General features: G+C 52.2%; 1 pseudogene across 1 annotated transcript in view; it reads left to right on the top strand.

The window, feature by feature from the left end:
- Positions 1–16,363, top strand: part of LOC310918360 (olfactory receptor 14J1-like) — a 537,521-nt pseudogene that overhangs the window by 461,490 nt on the left and 59,668 nt on the right. The gene's annotated exons all lie outside the window — the stretch shown is intronic.

The raw sequence follows: 16,363 nt of genomic DNA, 5'->3' as shown, positions 1-16,363 counted from the left end.
CTATATCTTTATATGTGAAATAATAATAATAATGTGAATTAATGCTGACAATACTGATTTGCCACCTTTGGCTGCTCAGGGATGGAACACCAAATACCCTCCAGAAAAGCAGTGGCCAGGACCCAAATGTCAGGGGTAAACTTTGTGAGACTGCACACAACGAATAAAGGAGGAAGGGATGAAATTGGCAATTTTTATGGGGTTTGCTCATCCTGTGATGTGGAATGCTTTGTCTGTTCCTGTGAAAAATACAGTGATTAGGACTGCTGGCTTTTTCCTGTACCAGACTATCCACAAGCTGCAGGATTGAGTGAACAGACAAAGGGGCAGTTGAAAGAGCAGTTGAAACAACGAGGAGATGGGAACCTGTCCTGCTGGAGAACCCATCCCACAGATGTTCTCCATCCCCTTAACAACGGGTCCAGTGTGGAAATGGAAACCCCTGGATGTGCACGGCTGCACCCAATTTGCAAATCCAACCGTGCACTGGGAGACTTTGACTTGTGGGGAAATTGTTCTGGGTGTGAATGGCCCCTGACAGGGCCACCCCAGAGGCTGCAGGGCTGGACCTTCATGCATTAGTGTTAATTAGGATAAATCAGAAGCCAATGAGAGTTATCAATACAGGAATAGGAACTCAGATTCCTGCAGGACACTGGAGGTTTGAGAACTGCTCACTGGAGCTTGGCCTTGAAAAGTGTTGCTGTCATGGGAGAAGGAATTGATGCAGATTATCAGGGAGAAATCAAAGTAATCCTTTTAACACTAGTGACCATAGTGGATTATTTAAGCCTATGGCATGGTAGCAATTACTGATATTGCAGTTTTCCAAACAGTTGTGAAAAGAGGAGATCCCCAGTGTCACTGTGGTCCCCTGGTTCCACAAGGCCCTGCAGTGTCCCAGGGCACCTCTGGTTCTCTGGGGCCCGCAGGGTTTTACTGGCGGGCAGGGTCAGCCCCAAAGGGACAGACACTGATAAAAATGAAATTTGGGGTGTTTGTCCTATGATGTGGCAGTGGAGGGCCACCTCCGTGGCTTTCCTTCCTCCCAGACCACCTTAAAAACAGGGAGCCCGTTCCCGTAGAAAAACTCCCGAGCGCCGCGCTCCACCCCCCCCCATGCCGCCCCGTCTCCCCCCCGGTTCGCTGCAGAAAAGCCCCTTCCCAGCCCCATCCGCGGCCAGGAGCCGGCGGGGGAAAACCCAAAAGTCTGCGAAGCCTCCCGCACCGGCCGTCCAGCCCGCAGAGCCGCCCGCAGTCAGGCGCCGCCGGTCCAGCGCAGAGAAAAGAGCCCCAGCCGCCCCTGCCCGCAGCCGAGGAGCAGCCTAACTGTAGTCAGCCGTTCCCTGTGCCGGAGCGCGGAAAAGCCTCTCCCCAAGCCCCAGCCGTTCCCCGTGCCGGAGCGGAGAAAAGAGCCCCGGCCGCCCCGTCTGCCCACAGTTGCCATGCTCCCCGTACGAGCCGCCCGCAGCCGCCACGCGGTCAGCCGCCTCGGCCAGATGAAGCGTCCCCCGAGCCGGCCGGACCGCTGCCCCACTTCAAGAGAAAAACCCCACACCCGCCACGTTCCACCTCCCACCGCACAAGCCCCGGCCCAAACCCCCACAACGTTGCTGCCGCTGTGGAGCAGCGTAAGCCTGAGACGCCATTTCTGCGGCAAAGACCACCACGTGGCCGCAAAGAGCTTCAAGCCCCCGCCCCGGTGATCCCGCATGCAAATTAAAGACTCCAGAAGCGTCCCGGGATGAAATCTAACATAAAAAACCCCTTATCAAATAAAAACCAAGTAAAATTAAAACGAATAAGAACTAATACTCAGCCGTGTGGACCCTAGAGAATCAGAAGAGCTAATTTCTCCGGTTTTGCTTACTAGCCGTAAGTTAAAAAGACCAAACCGGAGATGAGACCACAGGAGAAAACAAAGAACTGTCAGGACTCTGGGGTTGCTCCCCAGGCGAGGGCCAGTCCTCCAGCTCTGTTGAATTGCATGCAGCAGAGCTGATAAAGCCCTCCTCCTCCACGGCGACCAAACCCCTCGGGCAAATATTAATAAGAGCTGATTAATAAAGGCGTTTATGGAGATTAATATTTTCTCCGCCCATTTTTATTCATGACAACTGGGGGCTCGTCCGGGATTGGCCACGCCCAGAAGAGCACCGAGACGGGAAGGTGCCGCCCACCTTGAACCTCCTGGACAGCTGGCCTCCTGGACCAAAGAGAACAACGCACGCCAGCCTCGAGGGACAACCAGCGAAGACAACGCACGCCAGCCTCGAGGGACCACCAGCGAGGACAACGCACGCCAGCCTCGAGGGACGCACAGCAGCCACAAGGGGGCGCCGTTGAGGAGCACCGGGTAAGTATAAAACTCGGTGGCGGGAGCAAGAGACGTGCGAGTGTGTGTGTGAGTGAGACGGGGGCCGGCAGCTCGGACCCCCGCCGCGAGTGAGGACTCCTCAGTACTGCATTTCCACATCTTCGCGAGAGGAGTGGTCAGGAACAGGAGGAAGCGAGAGGAAACAGAGTGAGCAAGGCGTCTCCAGGGGTATAGAGGACCCCCCCTCCGGACATGTGGAGGCTAAATAGAGTGTGAGTGGCACGTCATAGAGTGAGTGGTACTGTGGGTTTCCCCTAAACCTGTAGGGGCAAACCACCCAGGTCACCTCAAGTGTGCGGGGAGGCCAGGGACAAGTGTGTGAGGCACGCACCACACCGACGCAGGAGAAAGGGTGGCTAGGGGCTGCTCCCAGGGACCTGCAGGGGTGTGGGGAGAGAAAGAGGTACTGGCCGAGGTTACCAGGGGCTGCTCCCAAGGGAGGGGTGGCCAGGCTGAGGTAACTGACGGGGTACAGGACAGTCACACTGGGCGGGGGTGCTCAAAGGGGAGCACGCTACCGGGTGTGAAGAGTGCATTGGGCGGGGGTCGGATTAGATACGCTACCGGGCTTGAGTGTGTCGTGTTGGGCGGGGGTAGACAGGAGTTCTATCCTACCGGACACGGAGAGGTAAAGCTGGTCGGGGGTATCTAAGGCCGGTGCTACCGGGTGCAGTGAGTGAAAGTTAGGGGAGTTCCAACGTGCGAGGAACTTAACGATAGGGCGAGTGAGTGAGTCGCATACTGTGTGTGTGTGTCCTGGCAGAAGTAGTGACTGGAACTCTGGGCCCAGGTTGACCGGCTGCTTACGGGGATACGCCGGACGCGCAGGAGTGAAAGAGGGTACCGGCTGGGGTGGTGACGAAAGCACCAGGAGTGCTGAGGCCATTGACGGGTACCGGGGGAGATGTAGAGAGCTTGACTGAAGAATGGCTGCGTTCCAAAGGACATATACTATGCGGCTAGTAAAAGTTTAAAAGGTCAAAATGTCATTGAGGCAGATCTGGTTTAGTTAACAAAATGCAGAAGCTTCCTGAGGAATGTAGAATAAGCCATAAAGATAAGGATAACACTAACAGTGGGATTAGTACTTAGCAACGTGTGCGTCATTGGCTGAGAGCCAATAAGGAGCTATACTTTTGCAATATGTATGAGCTAGTTATGAAGTGTATAAAAATGTAAGACAAATTGTAATAAAACGAGATATGCTGACCATGATAGCATGAGGCATGTCTACCACGGCTCAATAAATCCCTTACAATTGGCGCCCGAATAGCCAATTCCCCTTTCCCTCTTAAAAGAGCTGTGATGAGTTCGGGTCACTAAGACGGCGGATCTCGGCGCTGCGCCTTGCTTCATCGGAAGAAGTCGTCAGGCCACTCCGCCCAGAGGGGTACATCGGTGCACTCTGCCGATACGCGCTGCCGAAGCCTGAGGGTTGCAACGGTACCGAGTAAGCATGGACAGGCAAGCGGCGTATGAACTTTTTACTACTTTCCTTAGGAAACGGGATATTAAGGGTGTAGATTTAGATAAAGATCTGCCAGCGCTTTTGGCGCATGCGCTCTCGTACGGGTTCTTTTCAGACCCTCATAGTGTTCATGATTTAGCTGAGTGGCGCAGATACGGAGATCGTTTGTGGGATTTAGTGTTAGATGATGATAAGCCAGCAAAAAAGATGAGTAAATTTTGGAAAGTAGTGCAGAATGCGTTACTTATGGTTCAGGCGGAAAAACGAGCGGCGGAAAGCGCTCGGTTAGCGCAGACGCGAAACCGGGACTACGATCCTTCCGCACCTAATCCCCCTATGTTCGCGTCGGTAGAAATCCCAGAGGCCCCCCCGCCAGCTCCCCCTTTTCCTGCCGCTCCCCCGCCAGCTCCCCCTTTTCCTGATAATCCTGCCGCTTCTCCGTCAGCCCCCCCCTTTTCTTATAATCCTGCCGTTCCTGCGCCGGTCCCACCGTCAGCCTTGTCCGGCTTGCCGCCGGTACTCCCATCTGCCGTTCCGGTTCCGCTCGGACCACCCCCCCCCTCCCAGTAATGCCACGGAGCCGTTCCCCGGTGCCCTGTCGGATATCGCGGAGGCTATGGCAAAAAGGAGAAGGGAGGCATGGGCAGCGTTGGCTAAGCAAGGCATAAATGACGGCGACTTAGATCTGGCAGCGGCGGCCCAGGAACAAGTTCCGGCAATGTCGCTGGCGTTCCCTGTCATTTTTCACCAGCGTCAAGGGGCGCCCCCGAGAGCGGACGTGACACAGTTAGATTGGAAACTGCTAGCACAGCTCCGTGCCACTGTAGCTCAGTTTGGGGTCACCAGCGAGCCCGCAAAACAGATGTTAGATTATCTTTTTAATTCCACGGTCTTGTTGCCCGGAGATATTAAAGGCATAGCTCGTTTAATATATACCCCCCACCAGAAAATACTTTTTGAGGCACGCTGGAAAGAGGAAGCAGCCGCTTCTGTTGCTTTGCCGCGCCCTGCGGGAAATCCTCTTCAGGGAATTACATTAGATGAGCTCATGGGCGATGGTAACCACATTCCTTTAGAACAGCAGGCTGCGTTAAGACCGGAAAAGCTTAGAGAGGCTATGACGGTTGCAAAAAGAGCTATGGATAAAGTTCGCGATCCGGGAGGTGTCCCCATCTATATGGGAATTAAACAAGGTCGCGAGGAACCTCTTGGTGCATTTGTAGATAAGATTATGACTGCTTTATCCAAAGCAGGCGTTGCTGATCACATGCGTGATGCAATCCTGAAACAATGTGTTATTCAGAACGGAAATTCATCTACCCGGTCTCTTATCTCGACTGCACCAGGAGATTGGACTGTTCGTGACTTGTTAGACAAGGCTGCAGCACTCCCGGCTGGCAGTCAAGTTTTTATGATACAGGCATTAGAAAAAATAGGGGAAAGGATAAGTGAAGGTCTGAATAATCAGGCACAGACTCAGCAACAGGTATTAGCTGCCCTTGCACCCCTTCAGGCCCCGGCAGTGCAGCGCCGTCCAGCTCCCACAGAAGCTCGGATGAAGTATTTTCGATGTGGACGTACCAGACACATACGTCGTGAGTGCACCGCAACACAAGGCGACAATGGACTGGTATCTTCTTAACTCTTCAAAACTTGCGGAAGCCCTGCTTAATGCCCCTAGCCACATCACCTCAGCACCGCTGGCCCCGAAGCATTTGCAATAGTTAGGACAATGGCAGTGGATTGTTAAACCCCTTCGGGAGGATAAGCCTATCCCGAATGCGCTTACTGTTTTCACTGATGCTGGACGACGATCACGAAAAGCAGCTGTCACATGGAAAATCAAAGAACAGTGGCATCATCACATTATTCAGGCCACTCCACAAGACAACCTGCAAACCTTGGAATTAGTGGCGGTCATTTGGGCCTTTCAAACTTTTGCACAGCCCGTAAATGTTATCTCAGATTCAATGTATACTGTTGGAGTTGCGTCAAGAATAGAAGATGCGAGCATCAAGGAGGTCAACAACCCACGGCTAGGAAAACTCTTCATGCAGCTACAGAGAACACTACAGAATCGACAGCACCCATACTCCATTTTACACATCCGAAGCCATAAACTGGAAGAAGGTTTAGGAGAAGGCAATGCCAGGGCAGATAAGCTAGTAGCAATACAACAACCAGCTCCTCTCCCGTGCACGACGGCAGCACGAGAAAGTCACAGCATTTTTCATCAGAATGCCAAAGGACTTGCTCGCGAGTTTAAAATTTCACTTAACGAAGCTCGAGCAATAGTAAAAGCATGTCCCACTTGTAGTTTCCACAATGGAGGCCAAGGAATTGGCCTAGGAGTCAACCCCAGAGGTTTGGAGTCTAATCAATTATGGCAGATGGATGTAACTCATTTTGCAGCATTTGGGAAACTGAAGTATATTCATGTTACAATTGATACCTATAGTCATTACATTTGGGCAACCGCACAGGCAGGAGAACAAGCAAAGCATGTTGAGAGACACCTGCATAGCTGTATTGCAGTTATGGGTGTTCCTAAGGAAATCAAAACAGACAATGGGCCTGCCTATGCCAGTCAGAGATTTGCAAAATTAGTTAGTTTTTGGAACATTAAACATGTTAGGGGAATCCCTAATGTCCCTACAGGTCAGGCAGTAGTAGAACGAGCCAATGGCACCCTGAAGCGGTACTTAGAAAAATATACCGATCTACACATTCCAGCAGAAAGATTGCTTAGGGCTTTGTTTGTATTAAATCATCTTTGCCTGTTTGCTGACAGGGATGTGCCCCCTGTCATGATGCATTTTCAGAAGGACCCCGCGCCCGTCCCTCCTGTATATGTTACCTATAGAGACCCTAAAACTGGTGTGTGGCAAAGCTCTGCTCAGGTTCTTTACTGGGGAAGAGAGTATGTATGTGTTTCCACCCCTACAGGCTCTCAATGGATTCCTGCTAAATGGACACGTCCTGCAAATCCACAAAAGCAGTCCGGAGGAAAGAAAGCGTCACAGGCTTCAGACAACACTTGCACCATTGCTGCTAACAATACAGAAGCAGTTTGGGATTTCCTTCCACATCAAATCTGAGGAGGACGTGCAGCTCCACGTCATTCCCCTGTTGCATGAACTTAAAAAATAACTCTGGGTCCATCCATGCCAAGATAAAACAATTGCAGCAGCATACTGCACTGTTATGCAGGGATGATACATTTTTTGGACTTAATCTTGGAGACTGAGGACTTACAGGATGGCTTAAGGGTTTGGTTCAATTTATACTTGTAGCATTAGTTATTCTGTTTATGTTATTGTTACTTTTGCCTTGTATTTTGCAATGTTTGCAGCGCATGTTAATGTCAGCATTTACATCAAAAAATGCTGCCTTACTTGCTGTAAAAGAAAACGGGGGAGATGTAGAGAGCCTGACTGAAGAATGGCTGCGTTCCAAAGGACATATACTATGCGGCTAGTAAAAGTTTAAAAGGTCAAAATGTCATTGAGGCAGATCTGGTTTAGTTAACAAAATGCAGAAGCTTCCTGAGGAATGTAGAATAAGCCATAAAGATAAGGATAACACTAACAGTGGGATTAGTACTTAGCAACGTGTGCGTCATTGGCTGAGAGCCAATAAGGAGCTATACTTTTGCAATATGTATGAGCTAGTTATGAAGTGTATAAAAATGTAAGACAAATTGTAATAAAACGAGATATGCTGACCATGATAGCATGAGGCATGTCTACCACGGCTCAATAAATCCCTTACAGGGGCTGGCTGTGGCAGTGGTCGGGGCCCTAAGGGCGGGTCATACGAACTGCTTCCAGAGCTCATGAGTGAGTGTGAGTGAGTGAGTGTGAGTGAAAGAGCTTTCAAAAAATTTTGAATAAATTTTACCAAGTAAAAATGGGTACTTGGATAAGTAGGCCTAGAGAGGCTGAAGCACAAAAAGAAAAAATACCACATATCCCTCCAGAGAGCCCACTAGGAAAGATGTTAGAACAGTGGGACAGGGAGGAAAGTACTAAATATTTAGATAAGATCAAAATGATCCATTACTGTATAGAAGTATGGCCTACTCTAGGTTTACCTGGAGAATGGCCATGGCACGGAACAACAGACCCTTGGATGGGTGCTCAGTTAAATCAACATCTGAGAGCCCAAGGTGATAAAGAAGCAGAACAAATGCAGTATGCTGCTTGTTGGGAAAAACAAAACAGAAATAGAGACAACATAAGGATCTGTAAGTTACAGGGGAAAAAATAAAAAAGGGATAAAGAAGAGAATGGCCCCATCTGGGATCCACTTAATTACTTACCTCCCCCTCCCGCATATCCAGATATGCCCCAAGTTCCCCCTGGAAACCCCTTCCGACTTCCCCAAACTGTAACCCCTGTTTCCCCCCTACCTTCAGCCCCAAGCCACCCTCAAATCCCTCAAACTAATTCCCCTATTCCTCCCTCTACCAATACCTTTGCCCCCTCCCTAATCAGCCCTCCGGTGAGTCTACCCCCATCCAGTACTAACCCCTTCTATACAACAGAAGTACCCCCAGTTTCCCCCAACAGTAGCTATGTTTTTTCTCCCTTACCATCTATGGTTCCAGCCCCACCTGCAAACTGGGAACCAAATTTGCCCACCGCAAGCATAGAGCGTCCCCCTGAAAATAATCCAGAGGGACATTCTTATAACACCAGATCTAAAGCTAAGCTTTTTCCCTTGAGGGAGGTTCCAATGGGCGGAGTTGCTGGAGGGGTGGGATTTGTAAATGCCCCTCTGACAGCCTCAGAGGTCAGGAACTTCAAAAAGGAGCTAAGAAACTTAGTAGAAGATCCAGTGGGGGTGGCTGAACAGGTAGATCAGTTCCTAGGTCCCAATACCTTCACATGGGGGGAAATGAATTCTATATTCAGAATTTTATTTAGCCCCAAAGAGATAAGAATGATTCGAACAGCAGGGATAAAGATTTGGGAAAGGGAGAATAGAATAGGGCCCCCAGGTGAACATAAACTGCCAGTAAGTGATCCAAAGTGGAATCCAAATAGGGAAGAATACAGGAGGAATATGGATGATTATCGAAATTTGATAATCAAAGGAATTAAAGAATCAGTCCCCAGAAGCAATAACTCAAAACTTGCATTTGATAGTATGCAAGGAAAGGATGAGACCCCAGCCACTTGGCTGAGCAGAATAAAACAAAATTTCCGAATATATTCTAATATTGACCCAGAAAGCCCTGAAGGCCAGGTGTTACTTAAAACACAGTTTGTTACAAAGTCCTGGCCAGATATTAGAAGAAAATTAGAAAAGTTAGAAGACTGGCAAGATAGAGGAATAAATGACTTGTTAAGGGAAGCCTTAAAAGTCTATTTAAGAAGGGAAGAAGAAAAAACCATCACAAAGGGAAAAATCATGGTAGCTGTGGCTAGAGAAAGTGTATCTAACCAGAGTTCACCCCACCGAGAAGATAGGAAGCCAGTCAGAGGGCAAAGAAATAATTTACTACCTTGGGTGACCCCTAAAAGACAAGGGGAAACTCGAAAGTGTTTTTATTGTGAAGAAATAGGGCACCTCAGAAAAGATTGCCCAAAAGTATCATTTGATGAGGCAATCAAAAGAGAGAAAGATATATTAAAAAGTATATTAAATGAAAAAAATGATGAAACTTAAAAAGTCATAAAATGTATGACTTGCAAAATTATAAAAACCAAATTAATAAAAAAAAACACAGCTAAATTGGCTCAGCTGTTTGTTTGCTTCTAGCTCTTCTGTAAATTAAAACCTGGCTCAAATTTAACATAAGAGCTTCCCTTTAAAGAAATGTTTAAACTTCTATTCTTGTTAACCCTCTAACCCAGGAGGTTACCAAGAAAGAAAACCAAAATCCCCAAACTCCTCCCCTTAATTCAAATATCACTCCATTAACCCGAAAATATAAGTCCTTTCCAGGCGCTGCTAAAGACCAGAGTGAAAAGACCAGCAACACCACCTCCAAACATCCTGTCCAGCACAAACCTTTCAAAACATCATCCCCCATAGACTGTTGTTTCATATTCAAACTCTTCAAAAATGACTTCCAAAAAAACACCCAGACTACATATTGCATAGAAGAAGTTTTTTTTACTGTTTGTATTAGTAGTTGTAATATTGTTGTTAAAAGTTTGTTGTTGTTATTATTGTAATGTTGTGACTGAAAGCGCATATCAATCACAAAAGCTGTGGGATTGTTTGTTGTTTTAAATTAGTATAAATTATTGAGAAAATTACTACAAAAATTTAAAAATCTCTCATAGAGCACAACCCAAAAAAGCTACCTAAAAGTTAACAGCCAAGTGTGAAAGTGCAAAAAAAAACTCTAGAAACTGAACCTGGAGAGCTCCTAGAACCAAGAGGCAAGGCCAGGTGAGATCGAAAAAAATGAAACTGGTTCACACTGGACTCTTGGAAAGACTCATAATAGTCTGAATGATAAATAAACCCATAAGAGGAGCTGGTTCAGAGAGGCATTCCCTCATCAATGATGAGAAGAGCTCAAAGTCCTCAATAAGAGTTTATATCAACCCAAACCACACTTGCTTTGCTGATCCGCAACTCTCAACCTGTCAGGATGAGAAAAAAAACAATTGGTCATAAAAAAAATACTGCCACCTTTGAGCAAAGCTTAACTGGAGAGTGCTCTATAAGAGAATGGTTTTAGCTAGGCAAACCTCTCAATAAGAATTTGGTTATTATTTTGATAAAAAAAATAAGCTACAAACAGTCCCTAGTAGTCACAAATATAGCCCAAATTCAGATTCCTTTTAATACCAAAAGCACCTCAAAGAAAGCCCCAAAGATTAAACAAAAAAAATAACAAAACAAAACCAAGCTGTGATTGATATGAGCAAAGTCCAAACTTGAACAAGTAAAGTTAAACCCCAAAAATAATCAAAAAGTAATACCATAAATAAGTTGATGCAGGTTTAAACAACCTGATCAAAAGCAAAGAGGAGGGAATTGATAAAAATGAAATTTGGGGTGTTTGTCCTATGATGTGGCAGTGGAGGGCCACCTCCGTGGCTTTCCTTCCTCCCAGACCACCTTAAAAACAGGGAGCCCGTTCCCGTAGAAAAACTCCCGAGCGCCGCGGCCCCCCCCCCCCCATGCCGCCCCGTCTCCCCCCCGGTTCGCTGCAGAAAAGCCCCTTCCCAGCCCCATCCGCGGCCAGGAGCCGGCGGGGGAAAACCCAAAAGTCTGCGAAGCCTCCCGCACCGGCCGTCCAGCCCGCAGAGCCGCCCGCAGTCAGGCGCCGCCGGTCCAGCGCAGAGAAAAGAGCCCCAGCCGCCCCTGCCCGCAGCCGAGGAGCAGCCTAACTGTAGTCAGCCGTTCCCTGTGCCGGAGCGCGGAAAAGCCTCTTCCCAAGCCCCAGCCGTTCCCCGTGCCGGAGCGGAGAAAAGAGCCCTGGCCGCCCCGTCTGCCCGCAGTTGCCATGCTCCCCGTACGAGCCGCCGCAGCCGCCACGCGGTCAGCCGCCTCGGCCAGATGAAGCGTCCCCCGAGCCGGCCGGACCGCTGCCCCACTTCAAGAGAAAAACCCCACACCCGCCACGTTCCACCTCCCACCGCACAAGCCCCGGCCCAAACCCCCACAACGTTGCTGCCGCTGTGGAGCAGCGTAAGCCTGAGACGCCATTTCTGCGGCAAAGACCACCACGTGGCCGCAAAGAGCTTCAAGCCCCCGCCCCGGTGATCCCGCATGCAAATTAAAGACTCCAAAAGCGTCTCGGGATGAAATCTGACATAAAAAAACCCTTATCAAATAAAAACCAAGTAAAATTAAAACGAATAAGAACTAATACTCAGCCATATGGACCCTGAGGAATCAGAAGAGCTAATTTCTCCGGTTTTGCTTACTAGCCGTAAGTTAAAAAGACCAAACCGGAGATGAGACCACAGGAGAAAACAAAGAACTGTCAGGACTCTGGGGTTGCTCCCCAGGCGAGGGCCAGTCCTCCAGCTCTGTTGAATTGCATGCAGCAGAGCTGATAAAGCCCTCCTCCTCCACGGCGACCAAACCCCTCGGGCAAATATTAATAAGAGCTGATTAATAAAGGCGTTTATGGAGATTAATATTTTCTCCGCCCATTTTTATTCATAACAGACACCAAGTTAAGGGAGCCCAACCCCGACCGCGGGGGGACCCGCCCCCGCCGGGGCTCTGCCGGCACCGCCACCGGGACCCCCCAAAAACACCTCCCGGGGACCCCCCATGTCCCCTTGAGGGGCATCTGCGCCTCAGCTTTGGAGCCCTGCAAGGTGCAAACATCCAGCTGCCCGGCCCCGACAGAAAAAAGCCCAGGGAGCCGTAAATATATTTTCTGTGAGCTCCAACTATCCCTCCCCCCTTCAAAAAAACCACCCAGGATATTTGGGGGGAGCTCCCCGTCCCCGGTCACCTGCAGGACATGGGGGGCGATGGCGTTGATTCTGGTAGAGGAGCCCCAGTGGGGGGTTTGGGGGTCCCGGGAGGGTCTGGGGGTACCTGGGTGATGCCGGTGATGGTGATGTGTCCCCGTGCCAGGTATGAACCTTCTCAGGGGGGTCTGGGGGGGTGTTGGGCGGTCCCATGGGAATTTTGATGTCCTGAGAGGGTTTAGGGGTTTCCTATGGGGCGTTTGCAGTCTTGGGGAGTTTTTGGAGGGTCCCAGGGATGTTTTAGGGGTTCCAGGGGAGGTTGGGGTGTCACAGGGGGGTTGGAGGTTCTCGGGAGTTTGGGGGGTACCTGGGCAGTGCAGGTGACAGAGCTGGGACCCCGTGCTGGGTCTGAACCTTCTCACTGTGCACGGGCAGTGTCAGCGTGTTCAGGGAGATCCTGGGGGACCGGGGGGTCACCCCAGTTGCCAGGGGACCCAAAATACAAAGGGACTCCCCTGAATTCCCTTCACCCCCGGATCTGCTGCAGGCAGGGGGGCACCAGCACTCGGCCCCTGCCCTCCACAATCATGGGGGGGCTGTGGAAAATACCGGGGTGACACAGACAGGTCAGGGTGGAACCCCAAAGTCCTGGAGGAGGGGACACAGGGACAATCCCAGCAATCCCCATGAGGGGCTTACAGGGGACCCAGGAGGATTTGGGGCTGGTCGGGTCATGGGGGGATTTCCAGGAGTCTTGGGAGGGGGGGAAGAACAGGGTGACCTCCAAGGATGGGTATGGGGAGAACCAGATTGGAGCTTCCAGACGCTGAATCCGATGAGGAGAATGACCACGATGGCAGCGATGACGGACACAGCGACCACCAGGGTGAGATTCCCGCTGGATTGCGGCTCTGGGAAGCTCGGGATGGTGAGGAGGGGCAGGGAACCCCCATCCCACTGCTCCACATTCCCAAACTCCCAGTTAGCACATTGTACGTTCCCAGGCTCAGCCCAGGAGAAGATCCCGGGCTCCGGCATTCCGGGATGCTCCACCCGGCACCGGTGCTGCTCCCGCTCCTCCGGCAGCGCCTCCATCCTGGCCCAGGTGTGGAAGGTGCCGTCACTGTTGGGAACGATCCCGGATTTCATCCCCCTTCATCCAGCTGATCCCCGAGGTGCTGGGGTAACATCTGTACACGGGGCAGGACAACATCAGGATCCCGTGTTCCACTTTGCTGGACACACGGACATCAGGGGGGCCTGGAATGGGGTAACAGTGAGATTGCATCCATGGAATTCCATGGCAATGGGAAGAGGGTGAGATCTGCCCATTGAATTCCATGGCAATGGGAGGAGGGTGAGATCTGCCCGTGGAATTCCATGGCAATGGGATGGCAGTGAGATCTGCCCATGGAATTCCATGGCAATGGGATAACAGTGAGATCTGCCCGTGGAATTCCATGGCAATGGGATGGCAGTGAGGTCCATCTACAGAATTCCCATCAGGATGGTGGAGCAGCAGGATCCATCCATGCAAGTCCCATGGGAATGGGATCACTAAGATCCATGGATGGAATTTCCATGGGAATTCCCATGTTCCCAGATTTAGCCCTCCCAAATCCCACATTTCCAAATCTCATATTCCCATAGGAAATGTGCCCTCTCCACCTTTAGGCTCCAGTGCCTCCCGCCCATATCTGACACATTTGCGGAGACATTCCAGGCAGGAGTGCCCCAGGGGATTTGTTAATTCCTCAGCCTCGATCTCCTCGTGTTCCCAGCGCCTCTTGGTGACCTGGGCAGCGCCGTGGCCACCACGAATCTCCCGGATCCCACGGACAGGAACGGGGGGAAGCCCGGGCCGGGCTCCGACAGCGCCACGGGCAGGGACCGCAGGGAGAAGAGAACTGGGGGGACGCGGAGATTTGGGGGCTGGGGGGCCATGGCTGAAGGAAAGGGGTGACTTGGAGGGCTGGGAAGGGGCTTTGGGTGTTCCAGGATTGCGAAAACGGGGCTCTGAGGGGTGGGAGAGGCGGGATGGCCGGGAAAGGGGTGCAGGGGCTGTCGGTGCCGGATAAGGGGGTGCGGAGTGGAACCCATGCCCGGGAATGGGGTTCGGGGGGATCGCGGCGCCCAGGAATGGGGCTTTAGGGGCTCCCCGGTGCTCCGGAATGGGTGAGCAAAGAGTCCCGGTGCCGGGGGTCCCCCTGAGCTCTGGTCGCCCTCCCCTGGTCCCCCAGGAGCGCCCCCAGCCCCAGCGCTGGAGCCATCGCGCGGCTCCGCTGCGGCCCCGCCCACAGCCCCGGGCCCGCCATTGGTGCGGCCAATTGGAGGTGGCGTGTGAAGTGACGTCACCGGGCGCCGGGCAGATCCCGCCGGCGCAGGGCGGGGAAGGCGGAAGCCAAAGTGCCCGAGGGAGCGCGGGGGGAGGGCACGGGGCAATTCCCGGGAATTCCCCGCGATCCCTCCTGGCATCCCCCGGGACCCTCCTCGGCCACGCCCTGCGGGACCCCCGGGCCGGGCTGTGCTGAACTCCCGGGCCCTGCGCTCCAGCTCTGCCCGGAACCCGCTGCCTTCGGCCCAAAGCGGGGGAAGCCCCGCCATCCGCGGATCCATTTTTTCCTGCGGCTGCGGGTCCCGCCCCCGGCGGAGCAGGACTGGGCGCTGAGACTGTGATCCCTGATTGCCAGTCTCCTTCTCTGCCTCTCTCCTGTTCTCTCCCTTTCCTCCGGCTGATCATCAGTCCCAGAGCGGCTGGAGAGCCCCGTGCCCAGGTCGGGTTTCCAAGGAAAGGGAGGCCTGGGGGTGAGGTGCCCCGGGCTGGCCGGGAATGGGGGTCCGGGGGTCCCCGGGCTGACGGGAACAGGGGATCCAGGGGCTGGGAGAGGAGGATCCCCGGGCAAGGAGGTGCAGGGGGGTGTGGGTGCACGATAAGGGGGTGCAGGGGGTGCACGATAAGGGGGTGCAGGGGTTCCCGGAGCTGGGGAAGGAGATGGGGGGGGGTGGTCCCAGTGCTCCGGAATGGGGATTCAGGGGGTGCCAGGGGGGATCCCCAAAGCCCCTCCCAGGGGGGAGCAGGAGCTGGGTCAGGAGCTCTGGGGAGAGAATCACCGAATCACAGAATGAAAAGGTTGGAAGAGACCTCCAAGATCATCAAGTCCAACCCAGCCCTAACACCTCAAACTAAACCACAGCACCAAGTGCCACATCCAGTCCTTCTTTAAACACATCCAGGGATGGTGACTGCACCACCTCTCTGGGCTGACCATTCCAATACTTTATCACCCTTTCTGTAAAAACCTTTTTCCTAATATCCAGTTTATATTTCCCTTGGCACAGATTGAGACTGTGTCCTCCTGTTCTGGCAGTTGCTGCCTGCAGAAAGAGACCAACCCCCACCTGACCACAGCCTCCTTTCAGGAAGTTGTGTGACAGAGTGATAAGGTCACCTCTGGGTCTCCTTTTCTCCAGGCTAAACAACCCCGGCTCCCTCAGCCGTTCCTCACAGGGTTTGTGTTCCAGGCCCCTCACCAGCCTCGTGGCCTCCTCTGGACCCACTCAAGTGTCTCAACGTCCTTCCTAAACTGAGGGGCCAGAGCTGGACACAGCACTCAAGGTGTGGCCTGACCAGGGCTGAGTACAGGGGAAGAATGACCTCCCTGCTTGTGCAGGACTCAGCACTTGAATGTATTAAACCTTATCCTGTTGGACTCTGCCCATCCATCCAAGCCTTCCAGGTCTCTCTGCAGAGCCCTCCTCCCTTCCAACAGCCCGACACACGCTCCCAGGTTAGTGTCACCTGCAAATTTACTAATGAAAGCCTCAATAGCCTCATCCATGTCATCAATACAAATCTTGAAGAGAGCTGGCCCCAGCACAGAGCCCTGAGGAACACCACTGGTGACTGTCCCCAGCTGGATGCAGCCCCGTTCCCCACCACTCTCTGGGCTGGGCCATGCAGCCAGTTCCTAACCCAGCAAAGAGTGCTCCTGTCCAAGCCCCGGGCTGCCAGCTTTTCCAGGAGTGTGCTGTGGGAGGAAAGGGGGTGACCCCGGCCTGGGGGGACATGGGGGAGTCACACACACTCCAAGGGGGGGACATGACCCCTGGGGAAACGGCGGC

This window comes from Zosterops lateralis, assembly GCF_965231275.1.
Source record: "Zosterops lateralis genome assembly, chromosome: 23".
Taxonomy (NCBI): Eukaryota; Metazoa; Chordata; class Aves; order Passeriformes; family Zosteropidae; genus Zosterops; species Zosterops lateralis.
Note: the sequence above shows the minus strand (reverse complement) of the source record. Positions and strands in the feature narration are given on the sequence as shown.